This window comes from Crassostrea angulata, chromosome 1 (assembly GCF_025612915.1).
Source record: "Crassostrea angulata isolate pt1a10 chromosome 1, ASM2561291v2, whole genome shotgun sequence".
In the NCBI taxonomy this organism is placed as follows: domain Eukaryota; kingdom Metazoa; phylum Mollusca; class Bivalvia; order Ostreida; family Ostreidae; genus Magallana; species Magallana angulata.
In genome coordinates, this window is record NC_069111.1 from 33702884 (window position 1) to 33727099 (window position 24216).

The window sequence follows — 24216 nt, forward strand, 5'->3', positions numbered from 1 at the left end:
CCTCGGTAGAATAACAAAAAACTAAATATCATAAAGTATTCGAATTTTACACTTATTTTTGCATACACGTAATCTTTGACATTGTACCTTCATGAAATACTGTTTTTACACAGAATAAGAAAATCCTACGCAAGATATAGAACTAAATATTTGGTAGGGGTACACTGTTATATAACTTCTAATTCCCTGTATTTTCGTTCTGCCCCCCCCCCCCCCTCCTCCCCCACTTAATAAAGCGATCAAAATATATGAGAGCATATAGGTACATTTTCTTCCTCAACTACTTACTAGTTATTGTATTTTTTTAAAATATAATAGTTATTGTATTTTATCAAAAATATCCAACATGTATATATGTGAAGAAGAAAATTGCATCTCAATGCGTTCAATTTCTCAAATTAAAAATATTCAACAATTTAATTTGTCTTCTCCATTATAATTAAATGACTGTTGTTTACCCCGCGTAAACTCGTGACTTTTATAACTTTACTCACACTCATTGATGAATACACTGGAATGAAAAATGTTGTCACGTGACATGTTAAAATGCTATAAAAATCAATGTTACCGTATTGACAGGCACATCACTCTAATTTACTATGGCCCACCCATTATTTTCATTTTTATTCAAAAATAACAAATGGCTACAAACCAGGATAATTTTGCGCTGTAATATTTTCATAGGAATAGCGATAATTCTTTTATCCCCGCAACAGAAATGTGTCAGAACTATGGAAACTGTTTTAACGATGTCGTTTTTATTTACTCACATTTCACATTATTCATTGTATAAAGAGGGGGCCCCAGAGAGTAGTTATATACAGCATATTATTCTTTAATTTTTTGTGTACAAGTATTTAACATACTCTAATTCATATAGAATTTCTAATGATCAACCAAAATTTCAGCGTCAATCGTAGAATTATAAGCAAGATGAGCTCAAAAGTTTGCTAGGTTTGAGTCATATTTTGTTCACATGAGTTTATTACATTCAGCTTAAGAGTTTTAACTTGGTATTTCATATTCGGCATTTAAAATGGGAAAAAAATGAATGACCTCAGATCTGTGTACAAACATAGAATTGTGAGCAAATATCTGTATCTTGCTTATAATTCGAAGCTTAACACTTAAATATGGTAAGTAAATAGAAATTGTAAACATTTAAACACAAGAAACATGCACTATAACAAATAAAGAACACAATTTATTTTTCAAAATGAATCATATACATGTAAATACCTACATATTTACGTCAGCGATATTAAACTCTATTTAAACTGAATAAACTCGAGAAAATGCCGAGCATCTAAACAAAACATATTGCATTATTCTACCATTACGCAAAAGATGATACCGAATTACCGATAGCCTAAATGAATTGCATTTTAGTTCTTTCTTAATACATCAGATGTTGCTTAGTTTGCGCAGGTAAACAGAAAACTGTTTGATTTACCGAAGTCTCTGTTTGATTTGATACGTAAAAATCAGGAAATATAAGCGACAGTTCCCAGGTTAACGCAAAGCATAAATGAAAACGAAATTACGAAAATCACAACAAGCTAACACCACCGTCATATGTGAAAACTGTCAACGCATTGAAATATCTAGCCTCAATTTACTTCACAAAATCGGCACCAATGTATTCTGCATGTTTCAAAGATTCCCTTCGTACACGAACTGTTGCACAACAAACAAATTCATCATTGTCAGATCGACCCGTTTATCATATAGTGTCATGGCTGCTTTAAACAAAGAACCTCATTTTAGAATTATGGAATACGAGTCTTGGTAAAATGGGTCGGCAATCGTCAATTCTAATTACGCATTATTTTGCAGCAATATTTACAGCGAATACAAATATACTGGTCAGTAAATATCTTGAAATTTTAATGAGATTGGCAGATTAATAACTGTCAATCTTTTGTTTTGCCCTGGCCCGGTCATGCCTACTCATTTTACCAAGACCCATGGATGCTATAATTTGCTTGAAACATGCCTTTTCTTTCTTATTATTTTCGTAATAACTCAGATTTGAAACAGAATTAGCCCATAATTTTTGCAATTTATATTTTCCTTCCCATAAGGATTATTCATGCTAAATAACGTTGAATTTGCATCAGTAGTTCTTGAGAAGAAGATTTATTAAAATGCACCCCCCCCTTTTTTTTTTTACAGTTTTGAGGTTTTCTCCGCTTTCAATGAAAATTTTTCTTTCCTTTCTGCAATTTATTTTCATCTTTCCATAAGAATGCTTTGAGCCAAATTTGGTTGAATTTGGTTAAGTGGTTTTAGAGAAGAAGTTCAAAATGTGAAAAGTTTACAGATTTAATTGGTCTTCCGCATTATAAACGATTGTTGTTTACCAGGCGTGAACTCGTGCTACGATTTATAACCTTACTCACTTGATCGATGAATACACTCAATTAAAAATTTTGTCATGCGATATGTATTAAAAAGCTATTACATATATAATCAATGCATAGGCGTCGGAACTGGGGGGAGGGGGACACTCCCCCCCCCCCCCGCGGTCACTTTTTTGTCAAAGTTAGACACTCAAAATCTTTCTCTTTCATCGTATAAGGAGGGGGCCCCAAAAAGTTGTTACTGCATATCATCCTTATAATTTTTATGTACAAGTATTTAACGTTTAGTGAGACATTGCTAGGGATAAATCAACATTTCAACGTCAATCGTAGAATCATAAGCAAGATACAGAACTCACAATTCTGCTTGATTTGAGTCAACTTTTTCTTCACAAGAGTTAATTTCATTCAACTTAAGATTTTTAAACTTGGTATTTCCTATTCAGAATGAACAAAATCATGGCCTTAGTTCTGCGAGCAAAGCTCTGTATCTTGCTTATAATTCGAAATTTTTTGACACAGCTGAATATGGTTAGTAAAGAGAAAATTGCAAACAATTAACACAGAAGAAACATGCACTTAAACAAAGAAAGAGCACAATTTATTTTTCATAATATATATATACCTATTAGTATATATTTCTAGCAGCAAAAACAATCTCCGTTTAGACTGAAAATGCAGAGCATCTTAACAAAACACGCTGCATTATAATCAACCATAACGTAGAGATCGTACCGAATTACCAATAGAATGTATAGTATTTATAATATAATATGTTGTTAGTGCATCAGATTTTGCTCATCTTGCGTAGGTAAACAATTAACTGTCTAATTTACCGAAGTCTATATTTGATTTGATTCGTAAAAATTCCAAAATACAGGCGATATTTCCCCTCAAGTTAAAAAGCATTAACAAAATTCAAAACAACGTAAAACCACGGTCATGACTCAAAAATGTTAAGGCATTGAAAGATTTAAACTTAATTCACTTCATGAAATCGGCACAAATATATTTAGAATGTTTCAAGTATCCCTTCGCATGTAAACTGTTGCACAACAAGCAAATTCATCTTTGTCAGTTTGACCCATTTGTCATGCTTCAACATTCAAACACGGCTGCCTTATACAATGAACTTTCGTTTTCGATATAGAATATCGAACCTAAAGTTATAAACTGATTGACAGCGATTATCTCTTTATTTTTATTTTCGTAAATTACTCAAATTTGAAACAGAATTCACCGATATTTTCTGCAATTTATATTTTCCTTCCCGTAAGGATTATTTTTGCAAAATGACGTTTAATTTGACTCAGTAGTTCTTGAGGAGAAGATTTTTTTAAATGCACCCCCTTTTTCTACAGTTTCGAGGTTTTCTCCGCTTTGAAAAAAAAAATCGGTCTTTCATTTCTGCAATTTATATTTGCCTTCCCATAAGGCTGCTTTGTGCCAAATTTGGTTTAAATTGGCCAAGCGGTTTAAGAGAAGAAGTTCAAAATGTAAAAAAGTTTACAGACGGACGACGGACAAAATGTGATCAGAATAGCTCACTTGAGCTTTAGGTAGCAAGGGACAGTTTCGAATAAAGTACCCGTCAATATTTTTGTAAAATTGAGAATTGCTGTACTTGAAGGCTTATGAGTGTTGCTAAAATTCATGAAATGATTTTTAATAATTATCATTAGTTAGAGGGGTGTCTCTTGTTGAAATTGATATGCAATATGTAGGCCCCTTATGTTAGGTACATGAGAATCAGAAGTAAAATGCGAAACCTGCGGCTATGACTGTTGTGCTTACTTTACACAGTGAAATTGCAAGTTACAGACGGGAGGTAAAATAACACGAAAAGTAGGTGTATGGGACATTGTAAACTATACACCGGTAAGTTTCTGGCATGTGATAGTGCAACATGCATGCGGTACGGAAGGTCAACCCTCTGCAGGGAATTAGCTGGGGGAGATTTAAAAAGCTGAAAAATCATGAAAAATTAGCAAAATATGAAAGGGTCAAAATCTCATATAAACCAGTATGCAGAGAATTTTACAGGTTTTGACTAGTAATTTTCTTCAGAAATTGGTGATTGGCCTTATAAAGAGTGAATTAAAGGTATTTGTGCTGAATGGGAACTGAGGTAATTCTAGTTACAGAGTTCCGAAGACATGCATCCCTTGGCTACAATGAACCGTATTAAAAAAACTGTCCCCTGCCACCTTTGCTCAGGTGAGCTAAAAACAAATCAGTTATCAATGTCATTATCATATATCTTTATATCACTACCAAGGCTATGACATTGTCATAGATTAATGCTTTTGTCCCTACCTTCCCCTCAAGGTTCTCAACACCATCTTGGTCACTGTTATCCTTAAACTTGATCACAGGAAGTATCAGAGGCGGTATAAAGACACACAGCAACAGCTGGAACAAAAACAACAACAGTCTTATTTCTGAAGGTGCTGCTGGACAGGAACCTCCCAGGCACATAGCAACACGCATGGGGCTTGATCCGTTCTAAGTCTTTGAAAAGTTGTTACTTTCTTGTATTTCTATGAAAAGATGCTATATGCAAACTTTTAATTCCTTTTTTAAACAAAAGTTTAACTTGCTTAAAGCTATTGCATAAAAAGTATATGGAACAATTTATCTGATTTCTCTTGTAAAAAGTTAGTGTAAAATAATTGTTTTGAAAATATATTATTAATACATGTATTTCATTGTTCAAGCATTTTTTAGGAATATTAGAAAGGCCATAACAATCTCTTGGTCACGAAACTTAAAATAATTAAGTGTTTCCTTTTATGCATGCAAGCTAACTGTTAATGAATAGAGAAACAAGAACAGACAACTCTGTTTCATGCGCAAATATGGTAGAATTATTGCACACATTTCCAGGTGATCAGAGAAGTTTTACAAAAGTACAAGTTGCATTAGTATTTGAGTACAATACGATGCTCATGTTCTGCTTTAAACATCACAATAAATACTTGGTCAATCCTGTCAGAATTTTTTTTACCGATTGCCAATTTGTTTTTCCTACTGTGCAATTTTGAATACATTAATTTCCTAGATCATGAGGAAAATTATGGTGAGAGCATTTTAACATCCCGTGTATATAAGCAGGTATACACAAGTCAGCGTTTTTCCTTTGGGGCTTCACACCTTGATGAATTAGGCTCCAACCCGACCTGAACTTACCTGAGGTAAACCAATCGGTTGAAAACCTTGTTCTTTAATTTGAATGTTGCAGTTTTACTGGTACCTACCTGCAGCAATTGATTGTCCAAGGACAGATTGCCCATCCAAACATTATTCAGCAGTGTCTGACAGGCTGTTTGGGAGATGAATTTCTTGTTGTTAGATTCAACAGCTAGAAGTACACAAGTGGCAGCCCCCCAGTGCTCCAACTCACGGATTAGAAGGTTATGTGCCTTCTTTTCCTCCACATCATAACACTCATTCAACACAGCTATGGCAAGATTGGAGAATTCTCTGGAAGCATATGTACATTTGACAAATTAAGTCAATTTTCCATTTAATTAAATGCATATAGCTAGCATGCTTATAGCAAAATATCACAGAAATGCAATTCAAATGTAAAATTTGATGAATTTAAATCAATAAAAAAAAATAAGCATTGAATTTACTGTGAATTTTCTTCGAGTTTTTTGGCTAACTCAGTGTCATTTGTCTGTCTAGAGAGTGAGTTCAACATCCCACTGGCCACGAGAGCTGCTGCTGTAGCATCCTATGATGAAAATGTAAAAATTGATAAATCAGAAACAGGATTTCAATATCTGTAAAACAACATTACAAAATTAATGCAACTTTGATACTAAATGAAATTAATATTCTCCCAATTAGGTATCCAACAACATATGAGGCACACAAAAAATCTATAACATTTACAGCCAGTAGGCAGTTCCAACAATTTTTTGTCAACTGCTAGCTTTCACAATAAAGGAAAAACTATACACTTATTGCTACATGTACCATTTGGAAGGGTAGATCAGAAATGTGGCAGTCATGATTTACAATTAGCTGCAGGACTGTAGCTCCCGGTCTGAAAAAATTCGGATGGACGACCTGGGAGCTACAGTCCCTCCCATAGTAAAAAACTGCAATTTACGGCGCACAAAAAATTGCGCTAATTTTGGACTTATTAAACTTATTTTTTACACAAATTCTGTAAAAATAATTTGTACCATTAAATTCTTCAGCCAATTTACTACTGATATCGTCACTTTACTTGCCTCGGACTTTCTCTTAAACATGATAACCGACCTCGGAAAATGAAGTATGTTAATTTACGTCGAGATCGAGAGTCGCCATTTTTAAATGTAAACAAACTTGCACCACTTTAATTTGCAGGAATGTGATGGTGTTTAAAAGAATATCAGAGGCAAGTGAAGTGACGATATCTGTAGTAAAATGTCCGAGGAATTTTTTGGGATCAAATATTTGTACAGAATGTGATCGTAAATGAGATTAATCAGTCCAAAATGAGCGCAATTTTTTGTGCGCCGTAAATTACAGTTTTTTACTATGGGAGGCACTGTAGCTCCCAGGTCGTCAATCCGATTTTTTTCAGACCGGGAGCTACAGTCCTGCAGCTAGATTTACAATGAGATATGGAAAATTATCATTCTTTATTCTAAATTCAAATTTTAATAAAAATTTGCCATGAATGATATAAAATCTCAAATGGATGCAATTGGATGGTACCTTTCCTCCTTTCCATAACATTTTGGCCATTTCCTGTCGGTTGAGTAAAACTGCCCAAAGAAATAGTTCCTGGAAAGGGTTGTCAAAATCGGGGACTTGAAATTCATCTGATGTCAACAATTCATTTTCCACTGTCTCTAAAAAAATTGAAAAACAGAACTTTTGAAGCTTTTTTTAATTTGTTTGTCAAGCAATTTTCATGCAACTCAATTAAAGCTTCTAGTTTACATTTCTAAGCACTATTCAAGGCAGTTCGCCTGTAAAACTAACTTCAACTCAAACTGAATGTGCTTAGATAACAAAACATAGGTAATTAAAGATTACTAAGCTCACCGAGACGGAGCATCAACCTTATGAGACATCACCTTCATAAGACCACCTTTATCGTTTTATATTAAAATCATACTTTATGATCTTGAATATTCATGGATTCTGTTTTGACAAGATATCGTATATCATCTGATAACATTTTTTATGATAATCATATTCATGTTCATATGTTAATCAATACAATGATATAAAATTAAATATTGCATCATGTAATATTTATAATATATATCATACAATAAAATACCGTAATAAACAATAATGAGATATGATATTGCAACGTATGACATTGTTTTGTGTTAAACCTTATTGTATTTGATCACATCATACAATATCATAAAATATAATACAATATAGTATCATATTACAATATCATATTACATAATTGATCATAACATTGAAACATGATATTATATTGTATAATATAGTATGATATTGTTTTGAATGACACTGAAACATATTTGATACATTATATGATATTATATCATATAATACAATATAATTTGATTCCAACATTGTATCTTATCAAATGATACAATATTATGTGATAAAGTAAAATATTATAAAATACATTATTATATTATTATACATATTGTATCATATGACGCAATTATATATATAATATCATATAATACAATTTCATGTGATATGATAATATATCATATAAACCAATATCATATCATACAATATCGTATGATACAATATTATATAATATTACAATATCATATAATACAATTTCATGTGATATAATTCTATACTACTGAAACCAATATCATATTATACAATATTATTTAGGATACAATATAATATTTTGCAATATCTTATGTAATTGTATCATGTGATAAAATAATAAATTAAAAATACAATATAATATTATACAACATTGTATCATAATATACAATACTATACATAACAATATCATGATACAATATCATATCATAAAATATCAAAAAATTGATACAATATCATATCATATCGTATAACTTTTTATAATATAACATATGATATCATATTGTATCATTTCAAACAATATTGTTTCATATCATACAATACTATATCATAGGAATAATGTTATATCATTTATCAACAAACACATCTATCTATCGAGCTGGTTTGAGTGAGGTAGGAGATTTCTTTAGCATCCTTGATAATGGAGATCAGACTCTGCATCTGACGCAACCTCTGCGTTTAATTTATGATAAAGTTAAATCAACTATGCAAGCTATCATCTATAAAACATGTGACCTGTTTCAAAAAACTAAACCTCATCCAGCATCCGAAACCTATGGCTCAGATTCAGCATTCAAGCCCATCAGGTGCATTGGTATCATAAGACGCATCATCCATGCAAGTTTGGTGAAGTTTGGACCAGTAATAACTAAGATATCATCATTAGAGGGCACTAGCAATTAAAACCTTAACTTCCTCCAGCATCCGCAACCTATGGCTCAGATTCAGCATCCATGCCTGTCAGGTGCATCTGCATCATAAGACACACCATCCATTCAAGTTTGGTGAAGTTAGGACCTGTAATAACTAAGATTTATTTTTTAGCATCCTTGATAATGGAGATCAAGCTCTGCATCTGAAGCTACCTTTGCGATTCTTTCATATTACAGTTAAATCAACTATGCAAGTTTATGCACCATCCATACAAGTTTGGTGAAGTTAGGACCAGTAGTAACTAAGATATAATCATCAGAGGGAACCTGCAACAAAAACTTTAACCAGCTCTAAAAACGTTAACCTCTTCCAGCATCCGAAACCTATTGCTCAGATTCAGCATTCAAACTTGTCAGGTGCATCAGTATCATAAGACGCATCATCCATACAAGTTTGGTGAAGTTAGGACCAGTAGTAACTTAGATATTGCTATCAATATCCATCTGCAACAAAAACTTTAACCTGCTCCAAAAACCTTAACCTCCTCCAGCATCCGAAACCTATAGCTCAGATTCAGCACTCAAGCCTGTCTGGTGCATCAGTATCATAAGACACACAATCCATGCAAGTTTGGTGAAGTACGGACCAGCAGTAACCAAGATATTGCTATCAAAGGGCACCTGCAACAAAAACTTTAACCTGGTCCAACAACCTTAACCTCCTCCAGCATCTGAAATTTAGGACCCAGATTCAACATCCAAGTCTTTCAAGTCCATAAGTGGGTCCAGATGCATCATCCATGCAAGTTTGGTGAAGATAGGACAAGTAATAGCTTAGATACAGGACCTGCAACAAAAACTTTAACCAGGTCCGGACGCCGACGCCAGCGCCGACGCCGAGGGTATAGCATAAGTTCTCCTTGACTTCGTCTCGGTGAGCTAAAAACTTAAACCAAATATTAAAGTTTATGTAATGAATAATATATTCTATATATAGTCACAAAATTTTTGCAAGATTTAGTTTTCTTACTTCATACTGAAAACCAACGGATCTAAAAAAAAATTATATTCCCACGAATAAGCAAAAAAAAAATGCAATCACAAAAGTTGGCTCCCAAAATTTCAATGATTCCACAGTATTTCTAAAGAAAAAAAAATGGCTAAAAATATAGAAAATACTCATCTAGTATATTAAAAATTAACTTGTATATGATACATGAATAAATTTTGTACTTGAATTCATTAGATACTCATGATTAATTATCATCATTTATTTTTAGTTGTCTTTCAAAAAAATCTCTCTCTCTCTCTCTCTCTTTCTCTTTTTTTTCTCTCTCTCTCCACATTGAGTACCTTGTTTTTGTCCTGTTCCCATGGACTGTATTCCTTTCTTGATTCCTGGCATCCTCATACACTTGGCTGACACCCCGTCCAGTAGGTACTCCACATCTAGATCCCTGACCTTAGGGTCAAGCAGGTACCAGGGTGTGTAGAAATCCCCAATCAGATCCTGGATCAGGCAACCAACATCCACCAAGGAAAAATACTTCTCCTGAATAAAGAAATCAGCAGATTTTTGGTATTGTGCTACTATGATTAAAAACCCTCTATCATATATATATAGCCTCATAAGTAAGATTATTCCTAATTTAATGCAGTTATTTTAACATAAGAAAACAATTTCACTGCATATTCGTGTGCTATATGTGTATTATTGCAATATATCAAGAAGTTTTGATCCATCTTCTGCATTCATTTGAGAAATATTGGTAAGAGTAGCTTTATTTAAAAAACAAACATTATCCGCACATTTAAATATGTGTAGGTCTTATTATAAAATAAAATATAATTGTTATTCATATGAATTCATGAGTTTCCCTTACATTTCCATTTTTTCGGCGAATTTTGTCCAGGAGCTGATAGAGCTGGGTATTCTTGTTTATCTGAAATAAAGAAAAGTAGTAAGGTTGTGATAAAAACATTCCATATCATGTTTGACTGCATTTGTTTCATCATACCAGAATGAAAAGACACAGCAGCGCAGTCAAATGTCTTCACATGAATTGGTCAATTGGTTACAGATTTAAGTCAACCTAATCATATTGATAACAGCCATGATCAAACTGAAAGATTTCATTCCTATATGTTAAAAAATTTCAAAAGATTATCTAATTTAAAATTTATATGAATCATCTAAAATTTGAACTTAAGAAATTCAATTCAAAGAAATGCCATCATAACAAAAAGCACATTAACACACCTTAATAAAGAAGCTAGATGAGTACTTCAAATCCATCATAAAGCGTGCCCTTTGGGCTTTATTGGATCTGAATCACACCCTAACCAAAATTATCACATCATTTATACTCAAAGAATGATCCCTTATACCTAAAAATTACATCTTTCCATACCCAACAATTATCGTAATAAAAGTTGTGAATGCATTTTCTATAGTCTCCATCAACACCAAATCACAAAATGATTATTAGTGATTTTGTACTCAACCATCAAATGTAGCATCAATGCCAAAATAATTCATAAAACTGTACAGATTTTTCAAGTAAAAGATCATAGTCTAACACTGTTGATGCATAATTCTTCCCTTTTTTATCAGAGCAATATTAGCATGTGGATCGAGCAACATCTGCTCAGGACCAGGGAATTTTTTATAGGTTTTGCTTCATACTCTCACACAAACTTAACTTAAAAAATACCCCAATGGCATGTCTTTCACCAGCTTTTTCAAAATACAAATGCATTTAATTTCCTTGTTTATCTATTGTGTCTTAATTTTAAACTTGCACACACAATTTTAGATATATATCAACCATCAGTTACATGTGAGGATATGGCTATAAACAAAAAAATCTTTCTCATTTCTTTGTTTATGAAAAGTTTAATGTAGAAGAATGTAAAATTTGTTACAGCAAACAAACTTTAATTAATTCCCAAAATTTTTTTTTGCAAAGATGGAGAAGCCATTTGAAAAACTGCTTTGTCATTATGCCGTATCTGTGAGATATGCATTCAAGATGAAAGAGGCTAGTACAGGCTACTAGCAGCTAAGTCTTAAATGTGCAATACAAGCCTGCATTGGGTCAAAATCTGAGATTTCAGTTTTTACATGTCCCATTTAACTGGCATCACACAACTGGCTTATTAAAACCTGTTTTAACCAGATCACATAAAAAACTGCAGAGGTACAGTATTTTAGGGGTTTTTGTGAATGAAAACATGTTGGGTTTTTTTCGAACTTGACTAGGTGATGCAAAAAAAGGATGCATTAGTACCCAAGCAAACAATAGTAAACGTTGTGACAGCATATAGTTCACATAAATCTAACCTCTTGCATCATATTACTTGATGAGTCTCTCTAAAATTAAAGAAATTTATAATATGTATATAACCGTAACCCCGATTCAAAATCTGCTTGAGCAGACTGCATTATCTCAAACAACTAAATCGGCTGAGAGATACCAATGCAATCAACAGATATTAAAATTTCACAATATTCGAAAGGATTCATACGTGTAATATATTGTTGTGTTGTCTCTCATTGGTAGAATTTTTCTAATTGGCTTACCTGGTCAGATAATATTTGAACTATTTCTACATCATTTAGGAATTTTACTGATGAAGTACAAAGCATGTCAATGTCTAAAATATTGTTTTATTATGAGTTATCTACAGTTTCTTTAATAAAGAATCTTTTTTTAGGTCTTTACACCTTTCAGGTGAAAGACTTTTGGATTTCTTATGTTTTTTTAAGGTCTTTCCACCTTTTAGGTGAAAGACCTTTTGTTTTTCTTATGTTTTTTATTAGGTCTTTCCACCTTTCAGGTGAAAGACCTGTTGTTAGGTCTTTCCACCTTTCAGGTGAAAGACCTTTTGTATTTCTTATGTTTTTTATTATTAGGTCTTTCCACCTTTCAGGTGAAAGACCTTTTGTTTTCTTTATGTTTTTTATTAGGTCTTTCCACTTTCAGGTGAAAGACCTTTGTTGTTCTTACGTTTTTTTATTATTAAGGTCTTCCGTTTCCAACGGAAGACCTTATAGTGATTGTAATGTTTCTTTTTAAGGTCTTCCGTTTCCAACGGAAGACCTTATAGAGATTGTAATGTTTTTTAAGGTCTTCCGTTACAACGGAAGACCTTCTAGTGATTGTAATGTTTTTTAAGGTCTTCCGTTTCCAACGGAAGACCTTATAGTGATTGTTAGGTTTTTTCTTTCTTTCTTTAAGGTCTTCCGTTTCCAACGGAAGACCTTATAGTGATTGTTAGGTTTTTTCTTTCTTTCTTCTTATTATTATTATTATTTTTTTCCCCTTTTTCTCTCGTGAATTTCTCAGAGATGTCTTGATGGATTTTTATAAAATTTTCAGGAATGACAGAAAATAAAAAGATCTAGAGGATTTTAATTAAAAATGTTCTAAATTCACTTCCGGTCGTCCGTTTCCTGTCCCGCGACAAAAAGCTTGTCACCTCGAGAATTAAAAAACGGTAAAGACTTAAACATTCAAACTTTGTGGGATGATAGACCTATAGCTGTAGATGTGTTTAAACACTTTTGTTTTGTTCGTCATAACTTCCGGTCGTCACCGGAAGCACTTAAAAAATATTTTTTTTTACGCATCAAATTTTTTGTCAATAGAATAAATATATAAGAATAAATCTATACATAGGAAATCTCTGCGATGTAATATCAACAAAAAATTTCTACTTCCGGTGAGATATCTCAATTATCTCAGGTAGCTTTTTTAAAACACATTTTGTACCTGCGAGATCTCAGAAACTATAAGCGATCAAGACACGAAACTTTCATGGATGATAGACATTTGATTGAAGATGTGTTTGACCGGTTTCATTTTGTCTTCCGTCACTTCCGGTCCATACCGGAAGAGTTAAAAAAAATCGAGCTGTTTATCAGTTTAACTGTTTTCCTTTGATATATTTTAGTTAGATAAATGAAAAATAATGTACAAAGGCAAGTATACAAGAAATATTGAATACAATTTACATTTAACACTTCCGTTTGCCCGTTTCCTGTCCAGAGACCAAAAACCTGATTTCGACGAGATCTCAAAAACAGTAACGACTTGGACAACCAAACTTTGTGGGATGATAGACCTATGTATGTACATGTGTTAACACTATTTTGTTTTATCCGGCGTAACTTCCGGTCGTCACAGGAAGTACACCCAATTTTGATATTTTTAAAAATAGTTTGGTTATTTAGCATTGAAGTAACATTTTAGCTATAGAAATACAAAAAATCATCTACACATGGTAAAAAAAAGATCTACTTCCGGTGAGAGATCTCAAATATCTCAGGTAGCCTTCTTTTTTAAAAACAAAGTACCGACAAGAAACTGTGATAGATCAAGACTTTTATAGATAATGGACATTGATTGAACATGTGTTTAACGGGTTTCATTGGGTCCTACGTCACTTCCGGTTAATACTTGAAATGTTCAAAAGCAATAGAACTTTTTTTAAAACTTTTAACTTTTTTAGAAACATTTTAGTCAATGTGATGAACAGTAACGTACGTAGGTAAATGAACTAACATATCTACTTTCCTTTTTTTAAATCACTTCCGTTTGTTCGTTTCCGGTCCCTAGATTAAAACCTTTTTTCAACGAGATATTATAACTAACGAAAACTTGAACATCCAAACTTTGAGGAAAGACAAAATGTACATGTATCCATTTTCTGTTTACAAGATAACTGGATTTTTGTGCAGATTAATACATGAGGAACGGAAGACCTTTTTGTTGCTATAGCAACAAGAGTCTAGTTCTTCTTATTATTATTATTATTTTTTTCCCCTTTTTCTCCCGTGAATTTCTCAGAGATGTCTTGATGGATTTTTATAAAATTTTCAGGAATGACAGAAAATAAAAAGATCTAGAGGATTTTAATAAAAAATATTCTAAATTCACTTCCGGTCGTCCATTTCCTGTCCCGCGACAAAAAGCTTGTCACCTCGAGATCTAAAAAACGGTAAAGACTTAAACATTCAAACTTTGTGGGATGATAAACCTATAGCTGTAGATGTGTTTAAACACTTTTGTTTTGTTCGTCATAACTTCCGGTCGTCACCGGAAGCACTTAAAAAATAATTTTTTTTTACGCATCAAATTTTTTGTCGATAGAATAAATATATAAGAATAAATCTATACATAGGAAATCTCTGCGATGTAATATCAACAAAAAATTTCTACTTCCGGTGAGATATCTCAATTATCTCAGGTAGCTTTTTTAAAACACATTTTGTACCTGCGAGATCTCAGAAACTATAAGCGATCAAGACACGAAACTTTCATGGATGATAGACATTTGATTGAAGGTGTGTTTAACCGGTTTCATTTTGTCTTCCGTCACTTCCGGTCTATACCGGAAGAGTTAAAAAAATTGAGCTGTTTATCAGTTTAACTGTTTTCCTTTGATATATTTTAGTTAGATAAATGAAAAATAATGTACAAAAGGCAAGTATACAAGAAAGATTGAATACAATTTACATTGAACACTTCCGTTTGCCCGTTTCCTGTCCAGAGACCAAAAACCTGATTTCGACGAAATCTCAAAAACAGTAAAGACTTGAACAACCAAACTTTGTGGGATGATAGACCTTTATATGTACATGTTTTTAAACTATTTTGTTGTGTTCGGCGTAACTTCCGGTCGTCACCGGAAGCACTACAAAAATTACGTTTTTTCTTTATTTATTTCTTTTACATAGAATGAATATATCAGTATACAATCTTAGATGTGTCATATTTATAATGTTAAATTTTCAAATAAGTGTTACTTCCGGTGAGATATCTCAAATATCTCTATGTAGCTTTTCTTTTTACAAATTTGATGCCCGCAAGATTTTTGTCACTGTAAGTGATTGAGACACAAAGCTTTCATGAATGATAGACATTTGGTTGATGATATGTTTAGTGGGTTTTATTTGATCAACTGTCACTTCCGGTTTTCACCGGAAGAATTCAAATAAATCATATTTTTAACAAGTTTAACTAAATTTCTTGGGTGTTTCATGTAGCCTGATAAACAGTGATGTACGCTAAGCAAATGTACGAAAAATACCAGCTTTTTTTTTTATTAATCACTTCCGTTCGTTCCGTTTCCCGTGTCCAGACAAAAACTATTGTTTCAAAGAGATTTCAGACTTGGCAGAAATGTTAACAACCAAACTTTGAGGAAAGATTGACTGATGATTGTACAAATTTTTGTTTAGTTCGGCATTACTTCCGGTCGTCACAGAGAGTACTTCAAAAATTGATTTCTTTTTCAATCTCGTTGTTTTACATGGAAGTAACGTCTGGATATATCATTCACAATAATTTTCATATCAACTATTTTCTCTATGTGAGAGAAGCAATGTCTACGGTTTAATTGATTCATGTATATCAAAACGGAAGACCTTTTTGTTGCTTTTGCAACAAGAGTCCAGTTATTATTAAGGTCTTCCGTTTCCAACGGAAGACCTTATAGTGATTGTAATGTTTCTTATTATTATTATTATTTTTTTTTGTCCGTTTTTTGTCCACAAGATTTCTAAGAGATGGCTGGATGGATTTTCTTGAAATTTTCAGGACTGACAGAAAATTATAATATCTCCAGGCGTTTTTTTCATTTTTTCAAAATTCACTTCCTGTCGTCCGTTTCCTGTCCCGCGACAAAAAGCTATGGACAATGAGATCTCAGAAACGATAAAGACTTGAACATCCAAACTTTGAGGGATGATAGACCTATAGTTGTAGATGTGTTTAAACTATTTTGTTTTGTTCGTCGTAACTTCCGGTCGTCACCGGAAGCTCTTCAAAAATTATGCTTTTACGCATTTAATATATTTCTCGGAGAATTGAAATATAAGTATAAATGCTTACATATGTCATCTATCCGATGATTAATAAACATAAAAATTCTACTTCCGGTGAGATATCTCAAATATCTCATGAAGCCTTTTTTAAAGTAAATGTTTGAACCCCGAGATCTCAGAAACTGTAAGTGATCAAAACACGAAACTTACAGGGATGATAGACATTTGATAGAAGATGTGTTTAACCGTTTTTATTTGGTCGACCGTCACTTCCGGTCCACACAGGAAGAGTTCAAACAAATCAAGTTTTTTAAAAGTTTAACTCGATTTTTCAGAGATGCATGTATGGATTTTCTTGAAATTTATAGGACTGATAGAGAACGAAAAAATCTCTAGGCATTTTTTTCATTTTTTCAAAATTCACTTCCTGTCGTCCGTTTCCTGTCCCGCGACAAAAAGCTATGGACAATGAGATCTCAGAAACGATAAAGACTTGAACATCCAAACTTTGAGGGATGATAGACCTATAGTTGTAGATGTGTTTAAACTATTTTGTTTTGTTCGTCGTAACTTCCGGTCGTCACCGGAAGCTCTTCAAAAATTATGCTTTTACGCATTTAAGATATTTCTCGGAGAATTGAAATATAAGTATAAATGCTTACATATGTCATCTATCCGATGATTAATAAACATAAAAATTCTACTTCCGGTGAGATATCTCGAATATCTCATGAAGCCTTTTTTAAAGTAAATGTTTGAACCCCGAGATCTCAGAAACTGTAAGTGATCAAAACACGAAACTTACAGGGATGATAGACATTTGATAGAAGATGTGTTTAACCGTTTTTATTTGGTCGACCGTCACTTCCGGTCCACACAGGAAGAGTTCAAACAAATCAAGTTTTTTAAAAGTTTAACTCGATTTTTCAGAGATGCATGGATGGATTTTCTTGAAATTTTTAGGACTGATAGAGAACGAAAATATCTCTAGGCCTTTTTTTCATTTTTTCAAAATTCCCTTCCTGTCGTCCGTTTCCTGTCCCGCGACAAAAAGCTATGGACAATGAGATCTCAGAAACGATAAAGACTTGAACCTCCAAACTTTGAGGGATGATAGACCTATAGTTGTAGATGTGTTTAAACTATTTTGTTTTGTTCGTCGTAACTTCCGGTCGTCACCGGAAGCACTTAAAAAATTATGTTTTTACGCATTTTATTTGTTTAACACTGAAATGATATAAAAGTATAAACGCTTTCATATGTCATCTATCCGATGATTAATAAACAAAAAAAATTACTTCTGGTGAAATATCTCAAATATCTCAGGTTGTCTTTTTAAAACAAATATTATGACAGCGAAGTCTCATAAACTGTAAGTGACCAAGACACAAAACTTACACGGATGATAGACATTTGATAGAAGATGTGTTTAACCGTTTTTATTTTGTCAACCGTCACTTCCGGTCCACACCGGAAGAGTTCAAACAATTCATGTTGTTTAAGAGATTTACTGCTTCTGTTTGACAAAGTAAGACAAATTGATAGTCAATTAAGTCCTGTTGTCTAATGGTTATGAAATACTGAGAGAAGCAATGTCTTACAGTTAAATTGATACATGTATATCAAAACGGAAGACCTTTTTGTTGCTTTTGCAACAAGAGTCTAGTTATTATTATTATTTTTTTCCCAGTTTTTGTCCACAAGATATCTCAGAGATGGCTGGATAGATTTACTTGAAATTTTCAGGATTGATAGTAAATGATCATATCTCTAGGCGATTTTTTCATTTTTTGAAAATTCATTTCCTGTCGTCCGTTTCCTGTCCCGCATTGAAAAAGCTTGTCACATCGAGATCTCAGAAACGATAAAGATTTGAACACCCAAACTTTGAGGGATGATAGACCTATAGTTGTAGATGTGTTTAAACATTTTTGTTTTGTTCGGCGTAACTTCCGGTCGTCACCGGAAGCTCTTCAAATTTTTTTGTTTTTACGTATTTAATTTATTTTCCATAGAATAAAGATTTTAGTATAGATCCTTTTATATGCCATCTATACAATGTTGAATAAACAAAAAAATTCTACTTCCGGTGAGATATCTTGATTATCTCAGGAAGCTTTTTTAAAACATATTTTGTACCCGCAAGTTCTCAGGTACTGTACGTGATCAAGACACGAAACTTTTACTAAACATAGACATTTGATTGAAGATGTGTTTAAACAGTTTCATTTTGTCTTCCGTCACTTCCGGTCCACAGCGGAAGAGTTCAAACAAATCAAACTGTTTATCCGTTAAACTGTTTTAATTTGATAGTTTTAGCTACTTCGATGAATAATAATGTAAAAGAGGAAAGTAACAAGATATAAAAAATTTAAATTTCATTAAGCACTTCCGTTTGTCCGTTTCCTGTCCCAAGACAAAAAACCTTATATCGACGAGATCTCAAAAACGGTAACGACTTCAACAACCAAACTTTGTAGGATTATAGACCTGTGTATGGACACGTGTTAACACTATTTTATTTCATCCGGCGTAACTTCTGGTCTTCACAGGAAGTACACCCAATTTTGATATTTTGAAAAATATTTTGGTTATTTAGCGTATAAGTAACATTTTAGCTATAGAAATACAAAAAGTCATCTACACATGGTAAAAAAATGTTCTACTTCCGGTGAGACATCTCATATATCTCAGATAGCCTTCTTTTTTAAAAACAAAGAATAAATAAGATCTCAGAAACTATGATAGATCAAGACACAAAACTTATATATATTATATTCATTTTCTGTTTACAATATAACTGGATTTCTTGTGCATATTAATACATGAGGAACGGAAGACCTTTTTGTTGCTATAGCAACAAGAGTCTAGTATTATTATTATTATTATTATTTTTTTCCCAGTTTTTGTCCACAAGATATCTCAGAGATGGCTGGATAGATTTACTTGAAATTTTCAGGAATGATAGAAAGTGATCATATCTCTAGGCGAGTTTTTCATTTTTTGAAAATTCATTTCCTGTCGTCCGTTTCTTGTCCCGCGACAAAAAGCTTGTCACATCGAGATCTCAGAAACGATAAAGATTTGAACACCCAAACTTTGAGGGATGATAGACCTATAGTTGTAGATGTGTTTAAACATTTTTGTTTTGTTCGGCGTAACTTCCGGTCGTCACCGGAAACTCATCAATTTTTTTTGTTTTTACGTATTTAATTTATTTTCCATAGAATAAAGATATTAGTATAGATCCTTACATATGCCATCTATACAATGTTGAATAAACAAAAAAATTCTACTTCCGGTGAGATATCTCGATTATCTCAGGAAGCTTTTTTAAAACATATTTTGTACCCGCAAGTTCTCAGGTACTGTACGTGATCAAGACACGAAACTTTCACTAAACATAGACATTTGATTGAAGATGTGTTTAAACAGTTTCATTTTGTCTTCCGTCACTTCCGGTCCACAGCGGAAGAGTTCAAACAAATCAAACTGTTTATCCGTTAAACTGTTTTAATTTGATAGTTTTAGCTACTTCGATGAATAATTATTATTTTTTTTTGTCCGTTTTTTGTCCACAAGATTTCTCAGAGATGGCTGAATAGATTCTCTTGAATTTTTCAGGACTGATAGAAAATTATAATATCTCTAGGCGTTTTTTTCATTTTTTCAAAAATCATTTCCGGTCGTCCGTTTCCTGTCCCGCGTCGAAAAAGCTTGTACATTCGAGATCTCAAAAACGGTAAAGACTTGAACATTCCAACTTTGTGGGATGATAGACCTATAGTTGTAGATGTGTTTAAACTATTTTGTTTTGTTCGTCGTAACTTCCGGTCGTCACTGGAAGCACTTAAAAAATAACAAATTTTAAGCATTTAATTCATTTTCCATAGAATAAATATATAAGTATAAATTTTATGCATAAGGTATCCGTGCGATGTTATATCAACAACAAAATTCTACTTCCGGTGAGATATCTCGAATATCTCAGGTAGCCTTTTTGAAACACATTTTGTACAGACGAGATCTCAGAAAGTATAAGTGATCCAAGCACAAGACTTTCATGGATGATAAACATTTGATTGAGGATGTGTTTAACCGGTTTTATTTTTTCTTCCGTCACTTCCGGTCCACACAGGAAGAGTTTAAACAAATCAAGCTGTTTATCAGTTTAACTTTTTGTTTTTGATATTTGTAGTGTGCTCGATGAACAATAGAATACAAAGGGCAAGTGTACAAGAAATATTTAATAAAATTTACATTGAGCACTTCCGTTTATCCGTTTCCTGTCCCGAGACAAAACACCTTATTTTGATAAGATCTCAAAAACGGTGACAACTTGAACAATAAAACTTTGTGGGATGATAGACCTATGTATGTACATGTGTTTACACTATTCTGTTTTGTTTGGCGTAACTTCCGGTCATCACCGGAAGCTCTTCAAAAATAACTATTTTTCCGCATTAAATTCTTTTGTCATAGAATAGATATATAAGTATAAATCTATACATACGTTATCAATGCAATGTTATATCAACAAAAAAATTCTACTTCCGGTGAGATATCTCAAATATCTCAGGTAGCTTTTTTGAAACTCATTTTTATACAAACAAGTTCTCAGAATCTATAAGTGATCAAAGCGCAAAACGTTCATGAATTATAGACATTATATTGAAGATATGTTTAACCGGTTTCATTTTGTCTTCCGTCACTTCCGGTCCACACAAGAGGAGTTCAAACAAATCGAACTTTTTATCAATTTAACTGTTTTTCATTGATATTTGTAGTGACTTCGATGAACAATAATGTACAAAAGACAAGTATACAAGAAATCTTTAATACAATTTACACTGAACGCTTCCGTTTGTCCGTTTCCTGTCCCGAGACAAAAAACCTTATTTCGACGAGATCTCATAAATGATGTCGACCTGAACAATCAAACTTTGTGGGATGATAGACCTATATATGTACATTTTTTTAAACTATTTCATTTTGTTCGGCGTAACTTCCAGTTGTCACCGGAAGCACTACAAATAATATGTTTTTTCTTTATTTATTTCTTTTACATGGAATGAATATATCAGTATACAATCTTCGATGTGTCATCTTTATAATGTTAAATTTTCAAATAACTGTTCCTTCCGGTGAGATATCTCAAATATCTCTGTGTAGCTTTTCCTTTTACAAATTTGGTGCCCGCAAGATTTTAGTCACTGTAAGTGAATGAAACACAAAGCTTTCATGAATGATAGACATTTGATTGATGATATGTTTAGCGGGTTTTATTTTGTCAACTGCCACTTCCGGTTTTCACCGGAAGGATTCAAATAAATCATATTTTTAACAACCAAACTTTATAACCTGTTTTGTTTAGTTCGGCATTACTTCCGGTCGTCACAGAGAGTACTTCAAAAATTGATTTCTTTTTCAATCTCCTTGTTTTACATGGAAGTAACGTCTGGATATATCATTTACAATACTTATCATATTAACTATTTTCTCTATGTAAGAGAAGCAATGTCTACGGTTAAATTGATTCATGTATATCAAAACGGAAGACCTTTTTGTTGCTTTTGCAACAAGAGTCTAGTTATTATTATTATTATTATTTTTTTCCCCGATTTTCTCAGAGATGACTGGATAGATTTTCTTGAAATTTTCAGGAATAATAGAGAATAATAAAGTGTAGGAATAATTTTTTCATTTTTTAAAAATTCTTTTCCCGTCGTCCGTTTCCTGTCCCGCAATGAAAAACCTTGTCACCTCGAGATCTCAAAGATGGTAAAGACTTGAACAACCAATTTTTGTAGGATGATAGACCTGTGTATGTAAATGTGTTTAAACACTTTTGTATTGTTCGTTGTAACTTCCGGTCGTCACCGGAAGCACTTCAAAAATAGTTATTTTACGCATTAAATTCATTTTCCGTAATTTAAATAAATAAGTATAATTCTATGCATAACTTATCTATGCAATGTTAAATCAACAAAAAAATTCTACTTCCAGTGAGATATCTCAATCATCTCAGGAAGCCTTTTTAAAACACATTTTGTACCCGCGAGATCTCAGAAACTATAAGTGATCAAGACACGGAACTTTCGTGGATGATAGACATTTGATAGAAGATGTGTTTAACTGGTTTCATTTTGTCTTCCGTCACTTCCGGTCCACACCGGAAGAGTTCAAACAAATCGAGCTGTTTATCAGTTTAACTGTTTTTCTTTGACATTTTTAGCTAGATAAATGAAATATAACGTACAAAAGGCAAGTATACAAGAAATGTTTAATACAATTTACATTGACCACTTCCGCATGTCCGTTTCCTGTCCCGAGACAAAAAACCTTATTTCGACGAGATCTCAAAAACGATGACGACTTGAACAATTAAACTTTGTGGGATGATAGACTTATGTATGAACATGTGTTAACACTGTTTTGTTTTGTTCGGCGTTACTTCCGGTCGACACCGGAAGCACTTCACAAATTTTGTTTTCTTCATATTTTATTCATTTTACATAAAATGAAAATATCAGTATATAATCTTACATATGTCATTTATATAATGTTTAATTAGCAAATAAATTTTACTTCCGGTGAGATATCTCAAATGTCTCTGTGTAGCTTTCCATTTTACAAATTTGATGTCCGTGAGATTGTTGTCACTGTGTGTGATTGAGATTATTCACAATATTTATCATATCCACTTTTTTTTCTATGTGAGAGAAGCAATGTCTTACAGTTAAATTGATACATGTATATCAAAACGGAAGACCTTTTTGTTGCTTTTGCAACAAGTGTCTAGTTAAGGTCTTCCGTTTCCAACGGAAGACCTTATAGTGATTGTAAGGTTTTTTATTATTATTATTTTTTTTTCCCCTTTTTTTGTCCACAAGATTTCTCAGAGATGGCTGGATAGATTTTCTTGAAATTTTCAGGACTAATAGAAAGTGTTAATATCTCGAGGCGTTTTTTTCATTTTGTCAAAAATCATTTCCGGTCGTCCGTTTCCTGTTCCGCGTTGAAAAAGTTTGTACATTCGAGATCTCAAAAACGGTAGAGACTTAAACATTCAAACTTTGTGGGATGATAGACCTATAGCTGTAGATGTGTTTAAACTATTTCGTTTTGTTCGTCGTAACTTCCGGTCGTCAGCGGAAGTACTTCAAAATTAACAACTTTTACGCATTAAATTCCTTTTCAATAGAATAAATATTTAAGCATAAATCTACACAAATGTAATCTTTGCGATGTTCTATCAACAACAAAATTCCACTTTCGGTGAGATATCTCAAATATCTCAGGTAGCTTTTTTGAAACACATTTTGTACAAACGAGATATCAGTGACTATAAGTGATCAAAGCACAAGACTTTTACGGATGATAGACATTTGATTGAGGATGTGTTTAACCGGTTTCATTTTGTCTTCCGTCACTTCCGGTCCACACCGGAAGAATTCAAACAAATCGAGCTGTTTATCAGTTTAACTTTTTGTCTTTGATATCTGTAGTGTGCTCGATAAACAATAAAATGCAAAGGGCAAGTATACAAAAAATAACTAATAAAATTTACATTAAGCACTTCCGTTTGTCCGTTTCC

The 24216-nt window shown here is 32.8% G+C and overlaps 1 pseudogene; it reads right to left on the reverse strand.

Annotated features, from left to right (window-relative positions):
- Positions 1-24216, reverse strand: part of LOC128190673 (transient receptor potential cation channel subfamily M member-like 2) — a 267840-nt pseudogene that overhangs the window by 48629 nt on the left and 194995 nt on the right.